Genomic DNA, 13,290 nt, shown 5'->3' with positions numbered 1-13,290 from the left:
TGGCGTGCTCCAGACAGGTGTCACATTACGTCCTTGTTCAGTAGTAAATTAATGCCCTTCACGGCAAGGCCATCACCCCTACCCAAATCTACCCGATCTTTCCTGAAGAGAAAGTAACAGCAACATTTTGATTATGTTTCTGAACATTTCAAAACCCATGGCAAACAGTTTGGGAAACATTAAGGTAATTAACCTTATGCTAGTTTAAACAAATTGAACAAAAACATCTGGCTTACCGCAACCGCCCATGGACTTTCAACCTATTTTTTTTTAAAGAGGCAGGGCAGATGGTGTGGGTGACAGTCTCACACCTAATGACAGGATGTGATGTACCCATAACTTGTCTGTAGTCTCACTGCACTAGAGTGTATGTTTGGGACTCTACATTTATCTCAGAAATGGGAGCCCGGACTACCAATCAAAGATAATAAAACAGTAGGATGAAATCGAGATCAAACGGGAGATCCAGGGCAAGTAATTCAAAGGGTTGTTGCTAACAACTGGATAAATAAAGAAGAGAAGAACAAGGTGGGACAATTCCTAAAATCAGACAAGATGGGTCCACCAAGACTATTTGAAGGTATTGGGTACCTGGGGAGTTGTCTGCACACAGGGGCGAAACAGAAGGGGCACTGTCAAGTGGTTGAATAATCAACACCCATCCACCTTGGCAAACTCTTCTGGTGCAATGGTTCGCTGTTAGTGCTTGTGAAGGGTGAGCAGGGGCCAGACCCCTTGCAAGGTTGTGCAAGGCAATTGCCCGCTTAGTCCATGTCTTTATATGGTTTTGAAATTGAGCAAAAGCCAAACTAGAGATCTGGGTTATCCCTAAGTGTCAAGTACACATACAATCTTCAAAATATTTGGGATGTAAATTGCACAAACATAATTTACAAATTTTAAAATGTAATTAGTGTTTCATTAACATATGGCACTGTTTTCGCCTTCATACACAATTAGACCTCAGATTGAACTGGGAACAAGTTACCTTTTGATACCTAGTGATTAATATCTACCATTCTTACACTGATTTCCAGGATGAAAATCTCGGCAGAGCGAACGGTCCCTCCAAGCCCAGTTTGCTTTTTGATCTTCTCTTCTGCTTTCTGTAGAAGCCATGTGGCACTAGCGAAGATGGTGTGCTACCCCAATGATAGTATTATTTTGCAAACCTTCCCCTGCTCGTCCTTCATTCCTTCTTCGGATAGGCCACACATCTGATTTGGTCGCTGCGGCGCCATCGGGAGCTCTTTCCACTCTAAAGCTAACTGTGACTGCGGTGGATTAGATCTTCTGGACTTAGAATGCTTTTATTCAGCTGCAGATGTCCAATGGGTGGCTCACTGGCTTTCTGCCCACCTCCCTGCATGAGATGGGGTTTACCAGTAAAGACTTTTAAGGAATGCTTAATGCACTGCTCATCGCTTCCTACTGACCATTCTATGGATCACCATCCGGGGTTATCATGCATGGCTTTCTCTTGCCTTGCCAGAACCTGTAAACTCACTGACACGAAGAAACCCTATGCTCCTGCACTACCTTTGCTAAGCCTTCCCACTCGCACAGGATGGCTGTGCTCAGAGCAACTCTATCAGTGGCATGTTGCAGGTGTCTTAAAATTGGGGACTTTGTTTCTGAACAGTGAGCTACTAAATTTCCAAACCCTTGTGGCAGACTACCACCTTCACCCCGGTCAACTCCTTACTTACAACCACCTTAAATAATCATTAAATGCCCTATTTCATGTTTGCTACCTAGCACTAACCCTACAAGAGGTGTGCCAGAAGCTCTGTACCATAGGAAATGGTGGCAAACTGATAGAATGGGTGTACAGACCTATCCTGCAACATGGAAACCACTCCAGGTCTTCTTGTCATACTACCTGGGTGATTGATGTAGCCAAACCTCTGCAAGATATGGTCTAAGATACTGGACTTGCCCCACAAAGTATCCCACAGCTGTCACTTTAAGTAAATTCATAGTGCTTCCTTGTGAATGCATTCTGCCCGTTGCTTGCCATTGGCCTTGTTGTTTGTAACTCACAATTTGTTGCTTTCAATTTGCTGGCTTTATTTGTTTTAGGCCATGCAGCTTGAATGTGTCCCTTCCCTTGCCAAAACCTTATTTACAGTATCCTGCCGAGTGCTCCCTTTCTGTAAACAGGCCTGTAAATCTTGTTCTTATCTCATCATATTTGCTGTGCATTCAAAGAACAAAGTCAAATGTCAGGCTCTGTCTTTGGTGGGAACTTAGGGGCATATTTATACTCCGTTTGCACCGAATTTGCGTCGTTTTTTTTCGACGCAAATTCGACGCAAAACTAACTCCATATTTATACTTTGGCGTTAGATGCGTCTAGCGCCAAAGTTCATGGAGTTAGCGTCATTTTTTTGCGTGAACACCTTCCTTGCATTAATGATATGCAAGGTAGGCGTTCCCGTCTTAAAAAATTACTGCGATGCATATGCGTCGTATTTATACTCCCGGGCAAAAATGACGCCCGGGAGTGGGCGGGACTAAAAAACCCGCATTTGCGCCGGATTTTAGCGCCTGGGTCAGGGCAGGCGTTAAGGGACCTGTGGGCTCAGAATGAGCCCAGAGGTGCCCTCCCAAGCCCCCAGGGACACCCCCTGCCACCCTTGCCCACCCCAGGAGAACACCCAAGGATGGAGGGACCCACCCCAGGGACATTAAGGTAAGTCCAGGTAAGTATTTTTGTTTTGTTTGTTGTGGCATAGGGGGGCCTGATTTGTGCCCCCCTACATGCCACTATGCCCAATGACCATGCTCAGGGGACAGAAGTCCCCTGGGCATGGCCATTGGGCAAGGGGGCATGACTCCTGTCTTTGCTAAGACAGGAGTCATTTCAATGGGGGATGGGCATCGTAAAAAAACGGCGCAAATCGGGTTGTGGCGAATTTTTTGCCTCAGCCTGACTTGCACCATTTCTGGACGCCCATACGCCATTTTCCCCCTACGCCGGCGCTGCCTGGTGTACGTCGTTTTTTTTAACGCACACCAGACAGCGCCGGCGGCTAACGCCGGCTAACGTCATTCAATAAATACGGCGCCCGCATGGCGCTTCAGAATGGCGTTAGCCGGCGCTAATTATTTTGACGCAAAACTGCGTTGGCGCAGTTTTGCGTCAAAAAGTATAAATATGGGCCTTAGTGTTTACTTTCCTTTCTCTGACTTCAAAGTGAGAGGATTTATGCAACAATCTTGCTGGATACTGGGGTTAGGAAAGAGTTTTTTCTATCACATGACAACATTTAAATAGACTTCAGAATATATCAGAATTGCACCCTACTCTGTATCACTCCACTTTATGCCACTCCATGCCACTGTTCTCTTCTCCATTCGGAACCACTCTACATTATGTCACTGCTCTCTATGCTACTTCACACTATGCCTCTCTACTCTACTCTGTACTACTCTACTCTAAGCCACTGCACTTTGCGCCTCTCTACACCACTGCGCTCTGCTCGTCTGCACGCCATACCACTCTAGTCTAGGCAACACCAATATAATCTGCACAACTCCACTCTCTGCCACTCTGCAACGCTGCACTGTACGCCACTGCACTCTAAGCTAATACACTTTACTCTGTAACACTCAACTCTATGCCCCTGCACTCTACATCAATACACTGTACATCATTCTAATCTACTCTGCACCTCTGCACTCTATGCCACGGCACTCTACACTACTTTACTCTATGCCATCACACTCTATGCCACTTTATGCAACTCCACTCTAACCTGCACTTCTCCACTCTAAGCCACCTCACTCTACTGTGAAATAATCTACTTTATGCCACTGCACTCTGTGCCACTGCACTCTACCCTGCACCTCTCCACCCTATGCAACTGCACTCTACTCTGAAACAATCTATTCTACGCCACTGTACTCTATACCACTCTGACCACTGCACTATAGTTCAATGCACTCTACACCACTGCAAGCTGACTCTCTGCAACACTGCTCTGGTCGCCACTATACTCTACACCACTCTGCCCTGTACTACTGCATTTTGCACCAATATGCTCTATTCCACTGCATTTTATGCCACTTTACTCTGTCCAATGCCACTCTATGCTACTGCACTCCACTGCCCTTTACTCTGCACCACTGTACTCTATGCCACTGTTCTCTGTACCACTCTAGACCACTGCACTGACCCTCTACTCTGCAACTCTGCACTCTACACCACTCTACTCTATGCCACTGCACTCCAGGCACTATACTCTACACCACTCTACTCTGCACCCCTCTACACCACTACACTCTATGCCACATGAGTCTACTCTGCACTCTGACACCACTCTGCATTACTGCGCTCTCTGCTACTCTATTGTATGCCACTCTACTCCACTGCACTCTATGTAACTCTACCCCATGCCACTCTATGCCACTGCACTCTGCGCCAATGCACTCTAAACAACTGCACTGTACGCCACTGCCCTCTACTCTGTACCACTGTACTCTACGCCACTGCTCTGTGCCACTCTACTCCACTCTACATCACTGCACTGCCACTCTACTCTGCAGTGTTGCACTCTCCACCACCATACTATACACCAATGCACTATGTACTACTGCATTCTATGCCACTGCACTCTATGCCATTCTACTCTGCATCACTCCACTCTACAGCACTTTGCCCTACTCTGCACCACTCTACACTACACCACTGCACTCCCTGCAATGTGAGTCTACTCTGCAATCTATGCCACTGCACCACTCTAGACTACTGCTCTCTCTGCTACTCTGTTGTATGCCACTGTACTCCACTGCACTCTATGCCACTCTACTCTGTCCATTGCCACTGCACTCTAAACCACTGCACTCTACAATAATGCACTCTAAACAACTGCACTGTACTCCACTGCACTGTACTTTGCACCACTGGGCTCTACGCCACTGCTCCTATGCTAGTCTACTCCACTCCACACCACTATGCCACTAGCTTTAAGCCATGCTGAACAGCAGCTACTCTAGTGTATAACATGGCTAATGGCTAAAACACATTAGCAAAGCCATTAACTCTTTCGTAGATGAGACCTATTGGCTTTGCCAATGTTTGTTAGTACTATGAGGTACTGTGGTACCTGAAAGAACTGTGAAAAATACAATTACATCATAATAAAAGCTGCTACAAAATGCGGAAATACATTTCGGTTAAATAAATAAAAAGTGCTTCTCAAATACAGATTTGAATAATATACAGTTTATACCTAGTGATAAAAAAAATTATAACACTCCATTAAAACCACACACTCCACAGCTCACCTTGGAACACCATTACAATACCTCTCTGAAAAAAATATCTTTGCCACCAGAAAACTTCAAGTGACTCCTTTTAGTAAAGTCAATGCAGGTTTTCAAGCCCCTTTGTATTTGCAGATTTACCAGTTGCCCACATTTGCATGTGTTTAGGGAAGGAGACCCCCTGGCAAGAAGGCCTATTCTTATCTGTCTGCCCCTCCCTCCCTCCCTCAGAGCACAGGAGACCCCCTGCCTTCCAGCCCAGCTGGGGAAACTCCTCTGCCCGTAATTTCGCCCTGCCTCCGTTGCCCTTTAGGTGAAAGCTAAAATTACGGACAAATGCCGTCCGTTAAAGCTTTCATCACGGACAACGGACAGCAGGGCGAAATTACGGACCGTCCGTGAAATTTACGGACGGGTGGTCACCCTAGCAGAAAAGCCCTACCTGCCCACCACATAATGAAATACCAGACGGCCATCAGTTCCGGGGCGGGAACCACCGGCTGGCAAAGTGTGGCAGAAATGAACAATATAAAAGGAAACACTCACTGGAGGCACACAGAAAATGCTGACACAGACATGCATCGAGAATTGGAAATAATGGCAGTGCTGCTCCTTGCCATATTCCTCCAGGACCGTGACCGGCGACGAAGACGATGACGGTAAATACCGCAGCCTAGTACACATGCTAAGAAAGGGCACAGTTACACACCCACCCTGTAACACACTCCCAACCCCTCCCACATCCCAAGCCATACATACCAAAACAAGATGTACTTACCAGACACAAGGCAACAAAGACCTGCACCAAAATACACACATGTGCACATCACACCCCAACAGTGAAACGTTGAAGAACGTCAACAACACTACTGGGCACTGAAATTTTATTGAAATGAAAAAATGTAATGTCCGAATAAGGCCATTGGCCAGTCCATTGGAAATACCCTGAAGGGTCAAAATAGGTGGAACTTGACTCCCACATATGCAAAGGGTACTCCACTCAAAAGGGACATCAATGGGGCAGCCAGGCACCTCAGGGAACAGAGGCAGGGTGTGGCAGGGGTTGGGCCTTACGTCTGGGAGGGGGGGGGCTTGGTCTTAGGTTTTGGAGGTGGAGGGGGTTTGGACTTGCCCTTGGAAGGAGGGGAAGTGGGCTTGGACCAGGGGTGGTAGAGGGACCCGGGGCAACACAGGGCCTTTTCCTCCCTGGGAAAGGGGCACAGGAATGGGTAGAGCGGACTGGGGAGGACTTGGATGAGGAAAGAGTGGACTGGGCAAGGACATGGGCACGTCTAGGAACAAGACTGGGTGGGCCAGTGGGTTCCAACAGGTCATCACGGGATAGGAGAAGCTTCTTATGTGCAATCGGAGGGGATTTGGAGGCAGGTCTGGGAGTGGAGGATGAGGGAGTGCTCGTACCAGGTGTAGGTGTGCCGGACGTGGATGTAGGTGCCTATAAATTATGCTTATGTGTGGTGGATGTGTGTGGTGTGGATGTGTGTGAATGTTTGAATTTTTTGGGAGGGGGGGGACACAGTGGGAGAAGACAGGCTGCCAGTATACATGGATGTTGTCTGGGTGTCTGCAGGTCTGGTGAGTGTGCTGCAAGTGTCTGTCAATGTAGTTGTGGTGAGTGCAGGTGTGGTGTCTAGGGTGCATATATGAATGTCAGATGTTGTGGTGTCTGCCTGAATGGGGCCAGCAGAAGTGACTGAGGGTGCATTGTGTGTGCATGGTGAGGTGACAGACAGGGTGGCGGGGAGGTCAACACACTGGGGGAAGTGAATATTGTTGTGTGTGCTTTTGTATGTTGGGTGTGTGCATGTCTATGGTGGGAAGTGTGGTGCTTGTGTTTGCCAGTGTGCTTCTTATGTGTTGATCTGTGTGCATGGCTGTCTATATGTGTGCTTGGGATAGGTGAAGGGAGTGGGGTGCTGGAAGGGGTACAGGCAGTGGGAGGGGGGGACAAAAAGATCAGGGACACTGGCTGCTGTCAAAGAGGAGGCCAGAGCCTAAAAAGATCTCTGTAGGCCAGACATGGCACCGTGAATGTCTTCCAGGTATGCATTGCTTTTGAAAAAGCTGTCCTATCGGATCTAAACAAGATACGTCCTAAACACTCATTCATTAATATACCGACATCTGAAAGGAAAGCACTGAAACATTTGGCAGCTGATCAATCCATAGTGATAAAAGCGGCTGACAAGGGCGGGGCTATAGTCATCATGAACTCTGACGACTACAGACAGGAAAGTATCCGCCTCTTAAGCGACACCACCTACTATGCTCCCATTCTTCATGATCCAACTGAAAATCTACAAACTCAGAATTGGAGTATGAGCGAGGAAGCTCGTAGCAATGCATGGATCTCACACAGGGAAGCTGAATTTCTTGATACCACCCACCCACGCATACCATACTTCTTCTGCCTCCCTAAAATACACAAGGGCAAGGTTTCCCCTCCCACAACGCCCCATAGTGTCCGGCATTGGCTCGATCTTAGAACCTCTCTCTGTGTTTTGCGACCACTTTATTCAACCTCTGGTGAGGGACTCTGGCACATTTTTGAGACACTAAAGATGCCCTCAATCTGATCTAAACAATAAATTCTACAGTAGAGGTTTATGCTCTCATTACCTTGGATGTTGAGGCCCTATACACCAATATACCCCAGGAAGCTACTTTGCAAATGGTGGAGAATGGTCTCCTAGAATGCCCTTGGACTTTACAAACTCCAATGCATTTTATTCTGCAGTGCGCTACTCTAGCCATGACAAATTTCTTTTCATTTTGAGGATTCTCTCTACCATCAAATTCGGGGCACTTCCATGGGTAGTACCTTTGCTCCAAGCCTAGCCTGCCTCTACATGTTTGAGTTTGAGCAACGGTTTATTCTGCCTACTACTAATCCCTTTCACGACAAAATCAAATTGTGGCGGAGATATATTGATAGATATTGTGTGGCAAGGCACCCTTGGAGACGTTGACTCTTCCACAAAGTAGGTGAAGACTCTTGACCCATTTTTAAATTTCACTGCTCACGTCTCAGTGACCCAGGTCTCTTTTTTGTCAGGATTGACAAGGGCAAATTGACTTCCGGTACGTACCATAAGACTACTGACCACAACAGCGGTTTACTTTATGAAAGTCACCATCCGAAGGCTCTGCGCGAAAATCTACCCTTTGGACAGTTCCTCAGATTACGTCGCAATTGCAGTTCCACACAATCTCTCGAAACTCAGGCTAGTGACCTCAAGGCTAGACTGTACGAGAGACACTACCCACAACGTGTCATTAACTCCGCCTATAGGAGGGCTCGTAACAACCATAGAGACGCATTACTGATGCCTACCGCTAAAGAACCCGACACCCGCTTGACATGTGTCTCGACATATACTCCCCTGTCCAATACTGTGAAAAAATTGAGTGGCGCCACACAGGTTCAAAAGCCCCTATTTGCATTCAAAAGAACTACAAACATTAGGCATTTGGTGGTACACACTCGCCCACGTAAAAAACAAGAGCTGCCTCAACAAACCACCCTATGGAACCTCCCCCAGTCACTGGCCACTTTCCATGTGGTACATGTAACGTCTGCCCTTTAACCAAACTTCTAGATAAATTGGATCTGGACCCAATTGGCATGTGGCACCTCAATAGGCACACCAACTGTGATACACGCAGTTGCATCTATATGATTACATGTCTGTGTGGTCTACGGTACGTTGGTATGGCTACCAGACTGGTAAAAAACAGGATCAACAAACACCGAAGCAACATTAGGTGTGCCCGCACAACTACCAAATTGAGTGTACACTTTCTTGAAGCACAACATGGCCTTGACGATCTATGGTGGGTGGTGCTGCAAGCACCCAAATTTGTAAATCATGACTCTAGGTCCCTTTTTAGTATCGAACAACGTTAGGTTTTTAGATTGAAGACGCACATTGTTGGTGTCAACAATGACATTCCTTGGTGTAACTGAACATCTTGACTGAATATTCTTACTATGAAATATCATTGACCACATACCGTTCCCCTTTGGGATTATTTCCCCTACATATTCTTACTTCCCACTCAGGGTTTGTTTTACACTTTTCCATTGCTATTTGTTTTCAGCTCCCTACCGGATCGCGTAAAGGATTAAGTAATTTCCTTTATTTTTCATTTGCCCGTTCTAATTTATGGGTGATACCTCTGTTTTCTATTCAGCAGGCCTTTCTTTATTTCTATTCTACCTCTGGGACACATGTACGCGGCCACCCAGCTCTCCGGGGTCCTTCCCCGGCTTGAGCAGGCCTCTTGTCTATTTCCTTTTTCTCTCTCAGGTCACATGACCATGCGTGGCCAATCTGTGCGCTGGAATCATTTCCGGGTTCCGCGCACAATGACAACCTTTTGCCATGAAAAACGCTGTGGCCGCGCTCCACTGCTTATTGCAGGAATGCAGCCCCCCGGTAGGTTCCCGGCTAGAACCGAGAGCACTAATAGTAAGTACCTGAATGCTCCGATTCGTTTTCTCTGCTTTGTAGACCACGGGGATGAGCAATGTTATTTCTGTACTCCGTGTTGGTTTACTCTGTGACTTTTAAACTAGCCATACTTTCTCTGATAGTGGCAGGGCGCTTTCCCCGGTCTTCCGTTTTTCATTACTTTAATGGAATCCTTGTTTTTCTGTTGGGGATTGAGACGTTTTCTCTCTACATTATTGCTACTTGCTCAAACTTTGCATATTTTTGTATCTTGTTCCACATGACTACATTATGGGCAATTTCATTTGGTATCATGAATGTGTGTGGGTCATGACCACTAACTCCACATGTCTTTTTGGTTTTATGCTTAACAATAAATGCTTGCTTCCTGTATACTGTTTTGTTCAGTACTGCATACCTGGTTCTGGGGCCTGTGCATTCCTATGGAGCCTGTGCATCAAGATGGGATAGTAAGCCTATTTTTTCCATGATTACTTCCACAAGGGCCATTCACGAGCACAGCAGTTTCTTAGTGCTTGTCACATTTTATTCACCTTTTTATGCACAACTTGTTCATAAAATGCATACTATTGTCTTCATATTCCAAAGGGCGACTTGCTGACTAGACTGACCATGACGTGCAGTTGGTATGAGTAAGTGACCGACAAGTACTTACTTTATTATATTCTAATTGGGTTTTGGTAATATTATCAGGCGAAGTGATATTTTTGGTCCTGAAGAAGCGTCACTAGATCCTGTGTGACCACCCAGATGCGAAACATGTTGACCTAGCATTATAGGAATTTGGATAATATTCATTTTCCCCTATGTACTTGGATTAAGAGTGCGGCCGAGCATTACCTCCGTAAGCACTCTCCATATCATTTTTTAATCTTGGCCTAAACCAATTTCTCCTGCATACACCTGTAGTTCGTGTTCATCATAGGTTTGACTACCATTGGTAATAAGATTTCTGACTAAGAGCCACCGCCTTTTTAAGGGGTGGCCCGTCAGACCTTGCAGTGCCGGTCTGACGAGGAGCTTGCCCAGTGATGAAGCTGGGCATCCTATTGGGTGTGTGAGGGCTCTCTAGCTCTTGGCTACAAGTTGCCTTGTGTACCATTAGTGTCTTTTCTTTTGGAACAATGTACTTCATAAATGTTATATGCATTGCATTGCTGCATCTGGAACTCTAGCCCCTGGATGGCATTCATGATATTTGTCTGCTCTACAGAGATGGTCCTCAGGAGGTCAATAGCCTCTTCTGTGAGAGCAGCAAGGCTGACTGGGGCAGGAGAAGAGGTGCCTGGGGCGTAGGAGACGCCCACCCTCCTGGGTGAGCGGGCACAGGCAACTGGGTGGGAAGCAACTGGGAGGGCGGTGATGGTACCAGCACCAGGGAGCTGCCATCAGAGGAGGTATCAGAGTTACTACCTCCAGTGGTAGTTGCCTCCCTCGTGGTACTCCCCTCGCCCTCCAACCCACTGGTCCCCTTGGCATCGGTCAACTCTGCCTCCTTGGAACCGTGGGCTGCTGCATCCCCACTCGCCGGTGCCTCAGCTCCCTCACCAGATGATGGTAATGTACACAAAGGACACAAGAGCACAGAGGTGGGGAAACAAAACAAGGGAGAACTATGTCAAATCCTGAATATATGTACAATCTGGCTCAAACACACTCCCACCCAGGTCACGCCCGTACCCTCAGCACAGACAACATACATAATGAATGTGCCCCTGGCTAGTGGGCAAGACCCCAGAATACACCACATAACCCTCATGAAACACAACCCTGATAGACTGTGTGAAGAACACCCATGGGACACCATGGGTGTTCTTCACAGATGGCCACAATGAATACCAGGTGACAGATAGGGGACCCCTTATATGCCATTAGAGGCTGCCAAAACTAGCCCTTACACCATCCCAAGGACGTGGAAGGGGCAGGACTGCAGGGACACACCTGTCTAAGTGCCTGGCACTACAATGCATACATCCCAAAGCACCCAAATACATCCATCAAAGTGGTATCACAACAGTGTTGGTACTCACCCCCTTGTGGCTGCTGTGCTGCCTTCAAGCACCCATCCAGATCCGAATAGCCCACTGCCAGTATGCGGGCCATTAGGGGGGTCTGGGTCCAACGTGCACCCCTTCCTCGTTGGGAGGCCTTCCACAGCTGGGCCTCTCTGGTCTTCCTGGCCCAGTGCCTGAAGTCCTCCCACCACTTCCTGCAGTGGGTGCTCTGCCGGTTGTAGACCCCCAGGGACCGCACTTCCTTGGCGATGGCTTGCCACAGGCCTTTCTTTTGATGGGCGCTGACATGCAATGGACACACAGAGCAAAGAAACAGATGTCAGTATGTGTGCACCGAATACAAATGACATGTTGTTCCATATGGAACAGCCATTGTTGACATGCATGTTTTTAACTCACAGGCAGAACGTGCCAGACAAACTATGGCTGGGCAGGCACACATTGAACACACATGCATACAGGCATCCACCACACTCACACACATCTAAGGATGACAGAGGCCAACACACCTGCTCCTATGGTCGCCCATACTTCACATACAGGGGTAGGACCCCATCCACCAGCTTCTCCAGCTCCTCTGCAGTGAAGGCCGGGGCCCGTTCCCCTGTAACCCAGGCCATCTCAGGGACCAATGTCAGGACACAGCAGCACGCGCAGTGGAGTACTACCCTTCACAGGAATCAGGAGTCAAGTATGTGACAAAATGGCATAGGTAGCATGGCGGTGTGCTCCAGCACCGCCAGCGGCGATCATGATTGGGCCAGGTTCCCCATTGGCAACCATGTAATCCAATTATCAGGTGCACAGCAGTGAACACCGCCTTCCGCCATGACGAGTAACGCCAGCGGAATTAAGTCACTTCCACTCTATCATACCTGGATGGCCAGAGGCTGCCATTTTGCTACCACCACGTCTCCATAGCCTGGCCAGGAGCCTCATCCAGGGCCCCAATCCCTCTCCCCTTCGTCGCTTACTGACATCATTCTATAATCCTCACATGTACCCATCTTTGGAAGTGTGTCCACACTGTGATGCCATTATGACAGAGTTAACTCATCACACATTTGCCTGACGGTGTAGCTCATTCTTCCTGTTTGTGTGTGCTACCTACGTGTTGCGTTTTGGAAAAAAGTGACATCATGGGATGCAATTGTAAGTTGACACACAGAATGTGTTCTTTCCTCCCCCATAGGTACAGACCCATGTGGCGAGGGAGAGCCCCATTTGTATACAGACCCCTGGTGGATCTGGAAACTGTGGAGGAATGTCACATCATTATCACCTACAGGCTCAATAGAGCTACAATCCATGACCTCTGTGCATTAATGGATCCTGTCCTGACATCAGCAAATCAAAATCACAATGCCATCCCTACAACTGTGCAAGTCCTATCTGTGCTCCATTTCTTGGCTACGGGCTCATTTCAGGTGACAGTGGTCATGACTGCAAGGGTCTCACAGCCAATATGCAGCCAAATCCTTTCCAGATTCCTGGATGCCTACGTTCAACAC

Source organism: Pleurodeles waltl, chromosome 2_2 (genome assembly GCF_031143425.1).
Source record: "Pleurodeles waltl isolate 20211129_DDA chromosome 2_2, aPleWal1.hap1.20221129, whole genome shotgun sequence".
Classification (NCBI taxonomy): Eukaryota; Metazoa; Chordata; class Amphibia; order Caudata; family Salamandridae; genus Pleurodeles; species Pleurodeles waltl.
This window is presented reverse-complemented; position numbering follows the sequence as displayed.